Below are 16,431 nucleotides of genomic sequence, written 5' to 3' on the forward strand. Positions count from 1 at the left end.
AAACTATTTCCAAACTATAGGATACGTAACTGTCAACAGTATTTGTGCTGAAAGGAGAGATGGCTCCAACTGCTTGCTATAAACTAGAAATTGTGATGGTCTTAGAGGTTTGGTGTCCAATGGATGCTGCTCACTTTTTGTTTTGATGGTGACAATTATTGAAAATTACAGAAAGCAAACTTATGTGGTTATCAGTGTCTGCAGTTAGAACTCTCATAGCTTGCTTGCTTAGACAAGGATAGGCTTATATCAGGGAACATGAGATTTATTCTAAATTCTTCAAGTTATTTACATCCATAGTCCATAATGCTTTAGGCCTCAAGTTAATCTATGACATCTGTAATACAGAGACTGTCAAATTTAAGTTAATGTGAGTAGAAATAAATCTCTCCAAATTTCTCACTACAAAAAGAATAATAAAATATATTTCTATTTTTTTTTATATAGAAAATATATTTTCTACAGGAAAAATGACCTTTAAGTTGGACACTTTTCTAACTGATTCTCCGAAAACCTTCTATTTCCCAGCAAATAACAGCTTTGCTAGATGAGCTTAGAGGCTTTTCAGTAGTGTTTTATAATAATGACTGTAGGGTTATCTCATTTATGTGGCTCAAATTATTCCCCCACCAAGAAAACCAAATTGTCAATGAAATTTTCCTTATCTAATATACCTGAAAGCAACTTCCTTCCTTTTCACAAAAGGTGAATATTTTATCCATTTTCCTTTGGAAAGTCTGTGAACATCTGGAGTTAAAAAGTACCCCAAATTCAGCTCCCATTTTTTTTCACTTTTTTAAGAGGTGAGGAGGAATTAAATTTCTGTTGTATTGAAATTGATGATTTTTATAGGAGTGCATAAAAGATATTTCAGAAGTTTTAGCAGAATCTATGGGGCATACATCAGGATAATGCGATGCTTCTTTCTTTTACTAAAGTAGCAAAATTAGTTGTTCTTAGAAGTCTTATGAGTACTCCATCTACAGCCAGAGTACTGAGCTTTCTTTCTTTCTCTTGGTTTTGCATTGCAAACAATATTCTATCAGTTTAAATCTATCATCAGCATTTAAAGTGTCCAAATCATGCATACAGATAAGAGGGAAAAATGGGGAGTAGGTAGACCCAAGAGATATTCTTATTTTTATTCAGTTGCATGTTGAATGGAATTAATAAAGCTACCAATTTTTAACTAGTAGTGCTCAAAATAGAAGAAACATATTTCTAGAGTGAATTTTATCACTTAATGGAAACTTTGCTTTTTTTCAATTTTTCTCATCTTCATCCCAAGATACACATTTATCTCAACCATTTCCAGAAACACCATGGTCTCCAGAATCATATTTTGTTTAAAGGTGCAACTGATGAAAGCTTGAAGGTAGTCCTGGGATGATGCTTTCTGTTTAAGCCTATATTCATAGACTTACAGACTTGCAGATCAAATTTTCTTCCAAATAATATTATTTATTCTGGTTGATGACTTTTGAAGATGAAGAGTTTAAGACATTCTTTTGGCTATGTTAGTTTGACTGTCCTTCAGTAAGAATCTTGTTAGACATGGAACACTGCAACTTTGGCGACCTACAAATTGAGTGAATCCAAAGGATTTATAATATTTTGTTGTATTTGTTTTGCCTACATTTTGCAATATAAGCTAAATATAAACAAAGATATATATGAATAATCATAATGGAAGGATGTATTACTTTGATTCTGATCATATGCACAGTATTTCAGATGTCATAATTGGGTAAATGTGATTATACATTATTCAGTATTCTGTGCCACCTTTCAGAAGTTGGAAATACAATAATATCTGGGTTACATGTGATATTCAAAATTAATTTTTTCCAAAATTAGAATTACTAGAATAGTAGGAATAAAATTGAAGACTAAAATAATTTATTTTCTTTGAGCCTTGTTAACTATAGATTTCCTGATCTTAAAGCCCATCTTTATATAAGAATCCAGGAACCACAAATATTTGCACTGAGAGGTATACAGTTAGTAAAAATGCAAGTGAGAATAATTTGTACAAGGCATATATTAACTCTCAGACAAATTTGTGGATGGAGGTAACCAGAGATATCTGATTTAAGTCATTAAATAAAAAGGAAAGAAAAGGAAATAGGAAGAAGCCAAATTATTGGCAGACTATTAAAGTGAAAGTAGTTCATTAATATTCTGAGGCTGAGAGAGGAAAATATTGTCCAGAATGTTTTTTTCTTTTTTTGGCCCCTAGGTTTTGGAGTTTATTGTTAAAATGTCAGCAAGCACAGGAAACATCTTACTAGAAAAGAAAGTAAGATTCAAGTTTCGACGTAAAATCCTGAATCTCAAATGCAGTTATAATGTTTTTTTGTATAAATGACCTATATTAGAGTCATTAGATTTGTAAATATTCTGTTTGGCTAAACCTTCTGATTGGTCTTGACTCAGTCAAGTCCTAGACTTTATTTTTCTATTGTGAAATTAATAGCATGCTTCTTTCAACTAGTTGAGTGAGTAAATGATGGCATATTTTTATTAAAATGAACACAAAGTTATGAGATAGGAGAACTTATATTATATCTCCTTTGGGACAGATGCTCAGTTTTATATTATCCAATTTGTATAAATATTGAATGTTTGGCCCTGTGTTTATTTTTACAAATGAGTTAAGGTCTTTGTTTAAAGTTCTTTTTTAATGGAGAACGGAGTCAGTGCTTTCTGAGGTACATTTTTATGACATGGGGAAATAAGATGAGAGCTTGTTTTGCAAACCTAGTTTTGACATCAGGTTTAAATCACTCTTTTTACAGGAGGATGCTTTCAGAAAGGATACTTTTTACTGGGACATTAAATGGTAACACGTTGGATTTGAGGAATATTGAAAAAGAACAGACATGTCCATATCAATTGTATAGGTGGCTATCATTGTCCAGCTCAGGGCTGGTATAAAACCATCACCAGGGAGCCTTAGACATGCAGCACTTGTCAGAAAAGAATCCTCTGCAGAGAAGATGGGAGGATGTTGGTGTGTTGGGTGTTTCCAGTGTTCTTTCCCATCATTTTCTCTGGTGCCCCCCAGCCTACCCACCTACTTCAACCCCTTCAGCCTTTTTGAGAAGGTAGGGAAATCCCGTCTCATGAACAAGATTTCATATCAGGAGGGAGAAACCTGGAATCATCTTTAGTCAGAAGAAGAGACTCTCCTCTTGGAGAATGGTGCCAGTTCTGAGGTCTCAGCTTCCTTCATGAGCAGCGTGTTCAGGTGTGGTTCAGAGAGCAGACTTTATGAGTTACTATTTTAGAAAAGACAGTATTTTCTTTTAAAATCAAATATGAGTGCAATGTGCTTGAAATATTTCGATTTGTGATAAAATGTGCTGGTGCCATTTATTGCTTTGTTTCTTTGTGTTACACTCACCCTCTTCCCACACCTCTGCCGGCATCATGAATGAAGCCTGTGTAAAAAGGGGCAACAAACTTGACTTCAGTATCCTGATAGCCAGTCTTCCTGCATGTATTTAATTATTTTCAAGTCTTTACAATGATAACCCTTATTGCCATAGAACAGAAATCTAAAGAAATCCTTAGAAATCTCTTCTCAAGATCTATGCAAATATTTTGTCAAATAGAATGACTTTGTTGAGAATTAAGTCAAATGATGAAATACAGAATTGCTAGAGAAAATAGTCCTTATCTAGAAACATGTGATTATGTATTTCCTCTGCAGGACAGGAGACTGACACTTTAAATATCTCCTGTTTGACAACCGTGGTCAGACCCGTCCACAGGTCTGAGACTGTTCATTAGTACCACATTAACCTTAACTTTGCCTCAGGCCATTAACTAGCAAACTGCACATTTGACCTTTGTTCTACAGATATTTTCAAACCGTGTGCGAGGTACTGCTTTTAATTTGGGTTCTGTATTAACATGTGGACTGATGTGAAGGCTAAAAAAATCGATATGTGTCATTAACTACAGAAATGTGTGTTCTGAAACATTCTGCAGACAAAAGTTCCACTCGAAAATCAGATTCTTCTCCAACACTTTTTCAGATAATTAGCTTTGCTTAAAATAAGAAATAGTCTCTTTTATATTGTGTTCAAGGGAAAAAGGGTGAGGAAGTGCTCCATGAGACAGTTGATAAACATTTTAAAGTGGAAACAAATGCCCACTAGATGAAGACCTAAGATTAGAGGTATGCCTTTTGAACATAGCTCTGTTTCCAGCAATGTCTCATGAAACAAAATGCAAAATCAAATGTAGATTGGAGCCATATGCTTAAGTGAAAACAGCTCCCTGAAATATCAGCAAAGTTTAAAACATGTGGTTATCACTCTTCAAATACTACATATGAGGAACATGTCAGTCTTATAAATTAAGAAGTAAAAATTGCCTTAGTGGGATATTTTGATAAATTATACCAGCATTGTTGTATCCAGAGATTGGAATAGTATATAGCTGTATAAAAATAAGTAAGATCTAGACTTAATAACCTGAAAAGAGTTCATGAAATATTGTCAAGCAAGAAAAGTCAGTTGCATTTATGTGTATAGGTTGGTCCTAGTTTTATAAAACTAAACCGTCTCTATCTTGATATGTCTGTTTTTTGTTATGTGTTAGGGTGTACACAGAGGAAGCTGAAGAAAGCACCCTGGGCTGTTGTCATTACTTACCTTAGGAGGCATGATGGAAATACTGCAGAGGGACAGATATGAATTTATTCTTCATGTGCCTTTTAGTTATTTTACCGCTCACCAAAATATACGTTACTTTTGTCATTAAGGGCTTCCCTGATAGCTCAGTTGGTAAAGAGTTTACCTGCAATTCAGGAGACCCCAGTTTGATTCCTGGGTCAGAAAGATCCTCTGGAGAAGGGAAAAGCTACCCACTCCAGTATTCTTGGACTTCACTTGTGGCTCAGAAATGATTTAAGTTGAATGATGATGGTAAAGACAATCAGAAGTGTCACTTAGTTTTAGAGTAGTATCTGGACACTCCTGTGTCAACCAAACTAGACATGACAACTTCAGGGTGAATTGTATTTCCTTTCGTATTTATTTTCCCCATGTGATGGATCAGGAAACCTTTCTGGCACTTTTGGCCTCCAGGGCATGGGAAGCAAGGAAGTGCTAACTGTGCTGGCCCATGTTCCTCTGTTGCCTCCAGTCAGCTCAGGGCAAACAAGGCTGGAAGCTATGAAGGAACAATTGTGCTCCAGCTTTTTCCCTCTTTCCTGTGCTAGCACAGTGTGCAAAGCTGTTCATTAGTTAGTGATCAGAATTTACTCCACCCCCTACTATATATTTCAAACTGGTAAAGAGATACAGATAAATCCTGTGTAAACATGTTGCTTTCTAAATCCAGATTTTGGCAGAAAAAAGTGATGTATCTGTTTTCTAGTCTACCAGTCTACAACTAAAGTGTGTTCTGTAAAAAGAATGATGGTTTCTGTAAAATTTTAAAAACAGAGGGAAATATTCTTCTCTACAAAAAGTCATTCAACTTTGATTTCTCAAACATCCCATACCTGCCCTACATTGCAAAGTAATGACATTTTTATTAATTAATTAATGAAAATAGTCTTGAGGTCTGTGTTGACTAAATGCCTGACTCAATAAAGGACAGAAATGGTATGGACCTAACAGAAGCAGAAGATATTAAGAAGAGGTAGCAAGAATACACAGAAGAACTGCATAAAAAAGAGCTTCACGACCCAGATAATCATGATGGTGTGATCATTCACCTATAGCCAGACATCCTGGAATGGGAAGTCAAGTGGGCCTTAGGAAGCATCACTACGAACAAAGCTAGTGGAGGAGATGGAATTCCAGTTGAGCTATTTCAAATCCTGAAAGATGATGCTGTGAAAGTGCTGCACTCAATATGCCAGCAAATTTGGAAAACTCAGCACTGGCCACAGGACTGGAAAAGGTCAGTTTGCATTCCAATCCCATTGAAAGGCAATGCCAAAGAATGCTCAAACTACTGCACAATTGCACTCATCTCACATGCTAGTAAAGTAATACTTAAATTTCTCCAAGCCAGGCTTCAGCAATACGTGAACCATGAACTTCCTGATGTTCAAGCTGGTTTTAGAAAAGACAGGGGAACCAGAGATCAAATTGCCAACATCTGCTGGATCATCAAAAAAGCAAGAGGTCCAGAAAAACATCTATTTCTGCTTTATTGACTATGCCAAAGCCTTTGACTGTGTGGATCACAATAAACTGTGGAATATTCTGAAAGAGATGGGAGTACCAGACCACCTGACCTGCCTCTTGAGAAATCTGTATGCAGGTCAGGAAGCAACAGTTAGAACCGGACACGGAACAACACACTGGTTCCAAATAGGAAAAGGAGTTCGTCAAGGCTGTATATTGTCACCCTGCTTATTTAACTTATATGCAGAGTACATCATGAGAAACGCTGGACTGGAAGAAGCACAAGCTGGAATCAAGATTGCCAGGAGAAATATCAATAACCTCAGATATGCAGATGACACCACCCTTATGGCAGAAAATGAAGAGGAACTAAAGAGCCTCTTGATGAAAGTGAAAGAGGAGAGTGAAAAAGTTGGCTTAAAGCTCAACATTCAGAAAATAAAGATCATGGCATCTGGTCCCATCACTTCATGGCAAATAGATGGGGAAACAGTGGAAATAGTGTCAGACTTTATTTTTCTGGGCTCCGAAATCACTGCAAATGGTGATTGCAGCCATGAAATTAAAAGATGCTTACCCCTTGGAAGGAAAGTTATGACCAACCTAGACAGAGTATTAAAAAGCAGAGGCATTTCTTTGCCAACAATAGTCCTTCTAGTTCAAGGCTATGTTTTTTCAGTGGTCATTTATGGATGTGAGAGTTGTACTGTGAAGAAAGCTGAGCGCCAAAGAATTGATGCTTTTGAACTGTGGTGTTGGAGAAGACTCTTGAGAGTCCCTTGGACTGCAAGGAGATCCAACCAGTCCATTCTGAAGGAGATCAGCCCTGGGTTTTCACTGGAAGGACTGATGTTGAAGCTGAAACTCCAATACTTTGGCCATCTGATGCGAAGAGTTGACTCATTGGAAGAGACCCTGATGCTGGGAGGGATTGGGGGCAGGAGGAGAAGGGGACGATAGAGGATGAGATGTTTGGATGGCATCACCAACTCAATGGAAATCGGTTTGGGTGGACTCTGGGAGTTGGTGATGGACAGGGAGGCTTGGCATGTTGCAGTTCATAGGGTTGCAAACAGTCAGACATGACTAAATGACTGAACTAAACTGAACTGAAATAACTAACTTAAATAACTAATTTCATCACTTCTCACAAGTCCTTTCACTTCTTTGGTTTTCAATTTCCTTAGTTAAAAAGTAAGAGACTGCACATTAGGATCCTGTAGAAAGCTTTTAGAGAAACCCAGATGCCAGGGTCCTGTCCCAAACACAAAATCTGAATGTCTGAGGGAGAAGTTGAGGTGTGCAGTTTGTGCTTCCTTGGTGACGATAAAGTGCATTTCAGGCAGAATACTACTGGATCAAATGGTCTCTCTTTTTCTAACACTTGTCTTTATAATATGGCATCTCTATAATGTATTAATTATGATGGGTAGCTTACACAGCAGTGTGATTAAATATTAATGTATCCCTATATGTTAATTTTGGCATCACATATATATTTGTATATGTGTATATAGAGGGAGCCCTGGAGCAGGGAATGGCACCCCACTCAAGTATTCTTGCCTGGGAAATCCTATGGACAGAGGGGCCTGGTGGGCTACTGTCCATGGTGTCCCAAAGAGTCTGACACGACTGAGTGATTAACACAACAACATATAGAGGGAAACTCTGTCTTGAACCTATTTGGAAGAATCTGGGACAGTTTGTGGCTCTGCCCTCTGGATTTCTTCCAATTTCTAATATAACACATCAGAAAGGTCCTTCTGATCTTTCTCCACAATCTTGGAGCAGATCTCCTAATTCAAATTTTCCCAAGTCAGCCATGCTCTCTAAGAACTTTTAATTATCATTATCATTTTTAAAAATGTGTTTGTTTATTTGACTATGCTGGGTCTGTTGTTGCCTGGGCTTTTCTCTAGTTGGGTGAGTGGGGGCTACTCTCTGGTTGCAATGCTCAGGTTCTCACTGCAATGGCATCTCTTGTTCCTGAGCATGGGCTCAGGGTGTGAGGGCTTCAGCAGTCACAGCTTGAGGGCTCAGTAGTTGCAGCTCCTGGGCTTTAGAGCACAGGCTCAATAGTTGTGGTGTTCCACAGTGTGTGGGATCTTCCCAGACCAGGGAACCCATGTCTCCTGCATTGGCAGGCAGATTCTTTACCAATGAGCCACCAGGGAAGCCCTATCATTATCATATTTTAAAAATGTATTGAGTATGGAAACTTCTAATTCTGGAAGTTGGTAAAAACTAACAGTGCATCTGGGGCCAATTTAACAAGAATTTGTTGGGTGCCTGTGGGGTACCAAACTGTAGTCTAAACCCTTGGGATATAAAGTAGACATGACTCTTGTCTTTAGAGAACACACCCTTTAATCAGAGAGGCAGACAGACAGACAGAGGAATTATAATACCAGATAACCAGGGGTATAGAACAGATGCCAAGTGTGGCATTAGAAACACACTGGGCCAATAAAAGCTTCACAGTCTGGTCAGGACAGGATTTAGAGAGGAGATGAGGATTAGCTGGATCCTGAAGGATGGGTGGATGTTTGGGAGAATGAAATAGGAGGGCAGGCCATTATGGGGAGAAGCCCATCATTGGGTTTAGAAGCAAAAAATTGTTTTTGTTCCAAACCTTTGGGTTCCCTAAATGCAGGCGATACAGGAGAAATGGGTTTGATCCCTGGGTCAGATCCCCTGAAGGAGGAAGTAGAAACCCACTTCAGTAATCTTACCCGGAGAATTCCATGGATAGAGGAGCCTGACAGGCTATCGTATATAGGGTCTCAAAGAGTCAGACACAACTGAGCACACACACATACATACATATGTGCCCACTTCAGATCATCAGGAGCAATGCCTAAGAGTGTTTGTTCTGGCTTTAAGCATCAGAGTGACAGAGCAGCTGCCATCAGAAGCATTGCCTGTCATCAGGGAAAAGGGGAACAGAAACTGGCAAAGCCACATTGATCCACAAAGCTTAAGCCTGGAGGGAACAAACACCGCTTCTGTGTATATGTCTAGAAGTCAGATAGCCAAGGCTACCCCCAAAGAACCTTTGTGTCCAGAAGGTAGAGAATTGGAACAAATGAATGACCACATAACTTTATCTTCTTCCCCTTTCACACACAAATATACTAAAACCGTTTTTATATTCAAATAAGCATGAATCCAAAGGAAAATCTATTTTCCTTTTTTGGGACTCCTCAATTCCAGTTTCTCATCTTTCTTTTTCATGGTTCATCATACAGCAAATCTGAAGTTTATTATTCTTTATCAAATGCTTTAATTATTTTATTCGTGTGTTAAAACAACTAAAACAAAATAGCCCAGGCTGGCTGGATTAAATGACAGAAATGGATTTTCTGACAGGTCTGGAGGCTGGAAGTCTAAGATCAAGGTGTTGGCAGGTGTGGTTTCTTCTGAGACTTCTCCTCAGTTTGCAGTTGCCACCTTCGTGCTGTGTCCTCCCATGGCCTTTCCTCTGAATTCATGTACCTGTAGTGTCTCTTTCTCATTAGAACACTGGTCAGTGGATTAAGACCCACTCATCTTATGTATCTTGTTGCTACTGCTAAGTCACTTCAGTCGTGTCTGCCTCTGTGCAACCCCATAAATGGCAGCCCATGAGGCTCCCCCGTCCCTGGGATTCTCCAGGCAAGAACACTGGAGTGGGTTGCCATTTCCTTCTGCAATACATGAAAGTGAAAAGTGAAAGTGAATTGGCTCAGTCGTGTCCGACTCTTAGTGACCCCATGGACTGCAGCCTACCAGGCTCCTCTGCCCATGGGATTTTCCAGGCAAGAGTAGTGGAGTGGGATGCCATTGACGCACTCATCCTATGTATCTTATGTAAGTTTAATTACTGCTTTAAAGGCCCTGTCTCCATATACAGTCATATTGGGGTTTAGGGCTTCAAGATATGAATTTTGGGGATGGACACAATTCAGTCTAAAACAATTACGATCACCACATACAGAATACATTTTTAGTATTTTAATCTGTTTTTCATAATGTCTTTTTATACTGAAGAGAATCTCTAATTTTTTTTTTTTGAGAATCTCTAAATTCAAATTTTCTCATTCTTTAGCTTTCATAACTCTTAGCATTGAAGTTTTTTTTTCCTGTTGCTCCTACTTTTGAGTCCCTTTGGCTTCTTCTGACTGTGTATTATTTGCCTGAGAGAGATTATTCATGTTCATGACTTCAGTTACCACCTCTGTACATGGTGAATCTGGCATCACATGTCCAGCCCACCAATTTTGGCCCATATATCCAACAGCAACCTTCCATGGTATTCATGGTTCTTGACATGGGCATCATCCAATGCCTTTTGAAATGTGGAATCTTGGAACTTGCCCCTCCCAAGCTGTTGACTCCAAATCTACATTTTGGCCAGATCCCCAGATGATGTTATAAATGTTAAGTTTGTAAAGTAGGCTTCTACTTGATTACTTTCTCTGAAGATTTAAAAAATCTTAAACTGAATATATCAAGAATGGAATGAATTATTAATTAGTTTTCACTCATTCATTGATTTGGTAACTACTTATTGAGTGTACTATATCCTTTACCACTGCTACATTGGTGAACAAAGCAAACCAATAACCCCTGCCTACTTCAATTTTTTATTGGAGTGCGGAAGACAGATAAGAAACAATAAAACATTGTAAATAAGCATGTTATATGCTCAAATAGAAAGTAATATGTGCCATGGGAAGATGAAAATCTTGAGCAAAATAAGGGCAACTATTAATATAGTGGGGGACACTGAGAAGGTGATGTTTCCTTTCCTTTATTTCTTTTTTAAATTTAAACTTTAAATTTAAAAATAAACCATTTAAAATGGTTGATTTACAATGTTGTGTTAGTTTCTGCTGTACATAGAAGTGAATCAGTTAAACATATATATGCATCCACTCTTTTTTAGATTCTTTTCTCATATAGGCCATTACAGAGTATTGAGTAGAGTTCCCTGTGCTATAGAGTAGGATCTTATTATCTATTTTATTTATAGTAGTGTAGAAATGTCAATCCAAATCTCCCAATTTATCCCTGCGTACGTTTCCTTTATTTCTTACCTCAGTAAAGAATACAGTCTTTTCATTAGTCACCTGATGGAAAACAATTAAACGTTATCTTAACGTCTTTACTTTACCTGTGAATTCTAGGTTCCTAATGTTTTTCTGATGTTGACTGGCCAGTGTTGTTTTTTTTCCCTATCCTCATATTTCTCCGTTTCAACTTGGTTATAGTCCCCTTGGTTATAGGCCTTGATGCTGGGAAAGACTGAAGGCAAAAGGAGAAGGGGGTGGCAGAGGATGATATGGATAGAATCAACTCAATGGATTTGAATTTGAGCAAATTCCCAGAGATAGCAGAGGACAGAGGAGCCTAGCGTGCTATAGTCCATGAGCTCTCAAATAGTCAGACACGACTTAGCAACTGAACACCAATAGCACCACATAGGCCCCTAAGTGACCTCACTGCACTTCTATCTGTTTCCACATTACTGCAATGATGGTGATGGCTTTCACTTGCTGGCTGGGAAACTTTTAATGGCTCTCACTGCCTTATTAATAAAACTGAAACATCTTATGATGATCAAGATGGCCAACTATAATCTTGCCTCCTTCTCCCTTTAACTGTATTCCCATGAACACAGTCCTCACTAGCCAAACCAGCTGCATACGACTCTCTGAACACACAGTGATCTCTTTCCTTTTCACCCCTGCTCATCCTCACCTTTGTTGTTTGCTGCTGCTTTTTTTGCATGAAACATGGAAATGTTATCTTTGTATTCCTGATTCCTCCTCTGTCCTCAAATATGACAATATACTAACACTGTATTATTATTGTGGATTTTTATCAGGATATATATTCTTAGAAGGCAGAGATATTTTGTTTAGCTGTGAACCCCTGGCACCAACACAGAGCTTGGTATGCCATAGTGTTTAGTATTTTGTGACAAATAGTTGATAGGTGATGGTTTATGGAATGAGTGGAAGTCTTCTAAGAGATGATCCTTTCGGAGAGAATGAGGGCAAAGGCATAGAGGTATGTCTGGAGAATAACAAGCACTTTTGTGGAACCCTAAACTGTGGATTGGGTTGCTGAAATTGAGAGTGTCCTATATACCTTTCTAAGAAGACTAGATTTCATGCTGTAGAGAATAGAGAGGCATAGATGACTTTATGCAAATGAATGGCATAGTCTGTGGACTACCAGATTTGAATTTCTGTAGATGAATCTTATGGAGGATGGGAGGTGATTGTTAAGGAACAAATGGGAGGTATGTCCTCCAGGTGCAGTGATTCCAGTGAAAAGATTAAGACTTAAGCTAAGGCAATGGCAGAAGCATTGGAAAGGAGGCTGGAAAATAAAGATGTAAAGTTTCCCTACTACGATATATTGGGTGTGAAAGAAGAAATGGAAGAAAGACACCATTTACCAAGATTAAAGCTGGGGTTTTAGGGACCATAAAAATATCTATTCATGATCAATTTGAAAGTCTCCACATCTACCAACTCATGGGGAAAGGCCCTGATACTGGGAAAGATTGAGGACAAGAGGAGAAGGGGACAACAGAAGTTGAGATTGTAGGATGGCATCACTGACTCAATGGACATGAGTTTGAGCAAACTCCAGGAGATAATGAAGGACAGGGAAGCCTGGCATGCCACAGTCCATGGGGTCACAAGGAGACACGACTAAGCAACTGAATAGCAACAACATCTGCAGCCATTTGTGCCAGGCCTCTTCATTTCCAGAGGATTCTTTGATTCCAAACAGGTGGCCATTTATGTTGGATAGAAATCAGGAATGGAGTCACACATCTCATTCATTAAACCCTGCTCTCTAAGAAAGAACCAGTCAATTTAATCAATTATATTTTAGTAGCTGCAGCATGAGAATTGATGTTTGTTCATCCATTACAGTTACTGGAACATAGCCATCAAGCAGACACTTATTTTCTAGTAGAGGAAATCGATAAAATATAGATAATCATTTAACTGTGTTAGTGAGAAGATAGACCATCTTTTTTCTTTTGACTGAGAATTACTTATAAATTTGTGCTTCCTGTGACCGTTTTGTTATTACTTGTCTGGTCAAGCTTTGCTAAGGAAAAGTGAAAGTGAAAGTCGCTCAGCTGTCTCCGACTCTGCAACACCATGATTATACAGTCCATGGAATTCTCCAGGCCAGAGTACTGGAGTGGGTAGCCTTTTTCCTCTTCAGGGGATCTTCCCAACCTAGGGATTGAACCCAGGTCTCTTGCAATGCAGGTGAATTCTTTACCAGCTGAGCCACAAGGGAAGCCCAAGAATACTGGAGTGGGTAGGCAGAAAGTGAAGAGGAATTAAAGAGCTTCTTGATAAAAGTGAAAGAGGAGAGTGAAAAAGCTGGCTTAAAACTCAACATTCAAAAAACAAAGATCATGGCATCTGATCCCATCACTTCATGGGAAATAGATGGGGAAACAATGGAAACAGTGTCAGACTTTATTTTCTTGGGCTCCAAAGTCACTGCGGATCTTCCCGACCCAGGAATTGAACCAGGGTCTCAAAAGTTTGATTAAATACTCACCAGACACTTGCCATGGGAACATCTGATTTTCTCTGATTGCAAATCTTACATATTTGAAAGTTGTATTTATCCTTCCAACAGAGTGGTGGTTTTTTACAACTCCAGCAGTTTTATATCACTAGTTCTTCAAATACCAGTGAGAGAAAATTACAAGTTGAAACTTGAGGCTTAGTGCTTTCAAAATTAGATTTAATTTTTAAAAATTTGATTATTCCAACTATAATTTATAACCACCCCTGCTGTTTAATTTCACTTTCAAAGAAATTCTTTCAAAAGTATCAATGGGGAATGCGGTTTCATAATTGCAGTATTTTAATCACACATCCTACAGATTTCTGAAGTTTACTGCCCTTCCAACATTTCCATCTCCTGTCCCTGCCTTTTGGTCCAGGGGACATTTCATCTGGATCAGACTAGTGAGTTTTCTTTTTTCCCCCAGAACCGTTATGTATATAGAAAAGTTCAAAACTAAAGTCTTTAAGACTTGGTCTTTTGAAATGCTAGAACTCAAGGTTTTCAGACCTCAAAGCTTTGGCTTTAAAACTCCAAAGTCTTGGATTTCTAAATTGAAAAAATTCTGTTTTGTTGAGTTTCCTCTTTGCGCAATTTATACTGAAAAGAGAAGCAGTATGAGAGGGGAAAATAACTTAGCAAATGTATTATACATTACTCACTCCAATCAGTTTTATTTTCATGCTGCTGAAGTGTGTCACATACCTGAGTTCTCTCATATTTAGTAAAGATGTATCGCTTTATGTTCTTAGACACCAAAGAGAAGACGCAGATGGGAGAATTACCCAAACCTACTAAACTTTTAATCAGTAAGCAGTGAGTCAGCTTGTTGTAAGCCTCTGACATTTCTATATGGAAAAGAAAGTAGTTAGTACCACTAACTACTGGTAACTACTGGTTTAAATACCAGTAGCTAGTGAGGGCTTTAGGGAATCTAATAAAGTGACATGTGTCTGTGTGTGTGTATGTACTATTCACACTTTCTTGGGCCAATAGACATCACCAGATGGTCAACACCGAAATCAGATTGATTATATTCTTTGCAGCCAAAGATGGAGAAGCTCTATACAGTCAGCCAATCAAGACTGGGAGCTGACTGTGGCTCAGATCATGAACTACTTATTGCCAAATTCAGATTTAAATTGAAGAAAGTAGGGAAAACCACTAGACCATACAGGTATGACCTAAATCAAATCCCTTATGATTATACAGTGGAAGTGAGAAATAGATTTAAGGGCCTAGATCTGATAGATAGAGTGCCTGATGAACTATGGAATGAGGTTTGTGATATTGTACAGGAGACAGGGATCAAAGCCATCCCATGGAAAAGAAATGCAAAAAAGCAAAATGGCTGTCTGGGGAGGCTTTACAAATAGCTGTGAAAAAAAGAGAAGCAAAAAGCAAAGGAGAAAAGGAAAGATATAAGCATCTGAATGCAGAGTTCCAAAGAATAGCAAGAAGACATAAGAAAGCCTTCTTCAGTGATCAATGCAAAGAAATAGAGGAAAACAACAGAATGGGAAAGACTAGAGATCTCTTCAAGAAAATTAGAGATACCAAGGGAACATTTCATACAAAGATGGGCTCGATAAAGGACAGAAATGGTATAGACCTAACAGATGCAGAAGATATTAAGAGGTGACAAGAATACACAGAAGAACTGTACAAAAAAGATCCTCACGACCCAGATAATCACGATGGTGTGATCACACACCTAGAGCCAGACATCCTGGAATGTGAAATCAAGTGGGCCTTAGAAAGCATCACTACGAACAAAGCTAGTGGAGGTGATGGAATTCCAGTTGAGCTCTTTCAAATCCTGAAAGATGATGCTGTGAAAGTGCTGCACTCAATATGCCAGCAAATTTGGAAAACTCAGCACTGGCCACAGGACTGGAAAAGGTCAGTTTTCATTCCAATCCCAAAGAAAGGCAATGCCAAAGAATGCTCAAACTACCGCACAATTGCACTCATCTCACACGCTAGTAAAGTAATGCTCAAAATTCTCCAAGCCAGGCTTCAGCAATATGTGAACCGTGAACTTCCTGATGTTCAAGCTGGTTTTAGAAAAGGCAGGGGAACCAGAGATCAAATTGCCAACATCCGCTGGATCATGGAAAAAGCAAGGAGAGTTCCAGAAAAACATCTATTTTTGCTTTATTGACTATGCCAAAGCCTTTGACTGTGTGGATCACAATAAATTGTGGAAAATTCTGAAAGAGATGGGAATACCAGACCACCTGATGTGCCTTTTGAGAAATCTATATGCAGGTCAGGAAGCAACAGTTAGAACTGGAGATGGAACAACAGACTGGTTCCAAATAGGAAAAGGATTACGTCAAGGCTGTATATTGTCACCCGGTTTATTTAACTTATATGCAGAGTACATCATGAGAAATGCTGGACTGGAAGAAGCACAAGCTACAATCAAGATTGCTGGGAGAAATATCAGTAACCTCAGATATGCAGATGACACCACCCTTATGGCAGAAAGTGAAGAGGAACTCAAAAGCCTCTTGATGAAAGTGAAAGAGGAGAGTGAAAAAGTTAGCTTAAAGCTCAACATTCAGAAAACAAAGATCATGGCATCTGGTCCCATCACTTCATGGGAAATAGATGGGGAAACAGTGGAAACAGTGGCAGACTTTATTTTTGGGGGCTCCAAAATCACTGCAGATGGTGA

At 38.5% G+C, this 16,431-nt stretch overlaps 1 protein-coding gene across 10 annotated transcripts in view; it reads left to right on the forward strand.

Annotated features, from left to right (window-relative positions):
* GPC5 (glypican 5) overlaps nt 1–16,431 on the forward strand; it is a 1,588,740-nt gene that overhangs the window by 385,057 nt on the left and 1,187,252 nt on the right. The gene's annotated exons all lie outside the window — the stretch shown is intronic.

The sequence above is a fragment of the Bos indicus genome, chromosome 12 (assembly GCF_029378745.1).
Source record: "Bos indicus isolate NIAB-ARS_2022 breed Sahiwal x Tharparkar chromosome 12, NIAB-ARS_B.indTharparkar_mat_pri_1.0, whole genome shotgun sequence".
Classification (NCBI taxonomy): domain Eukaryota; kingdom Metazoa; phylum Chordata; class Mammalia; order Artiodactyla; family Bovidae; genus Bos; species Bos indicus.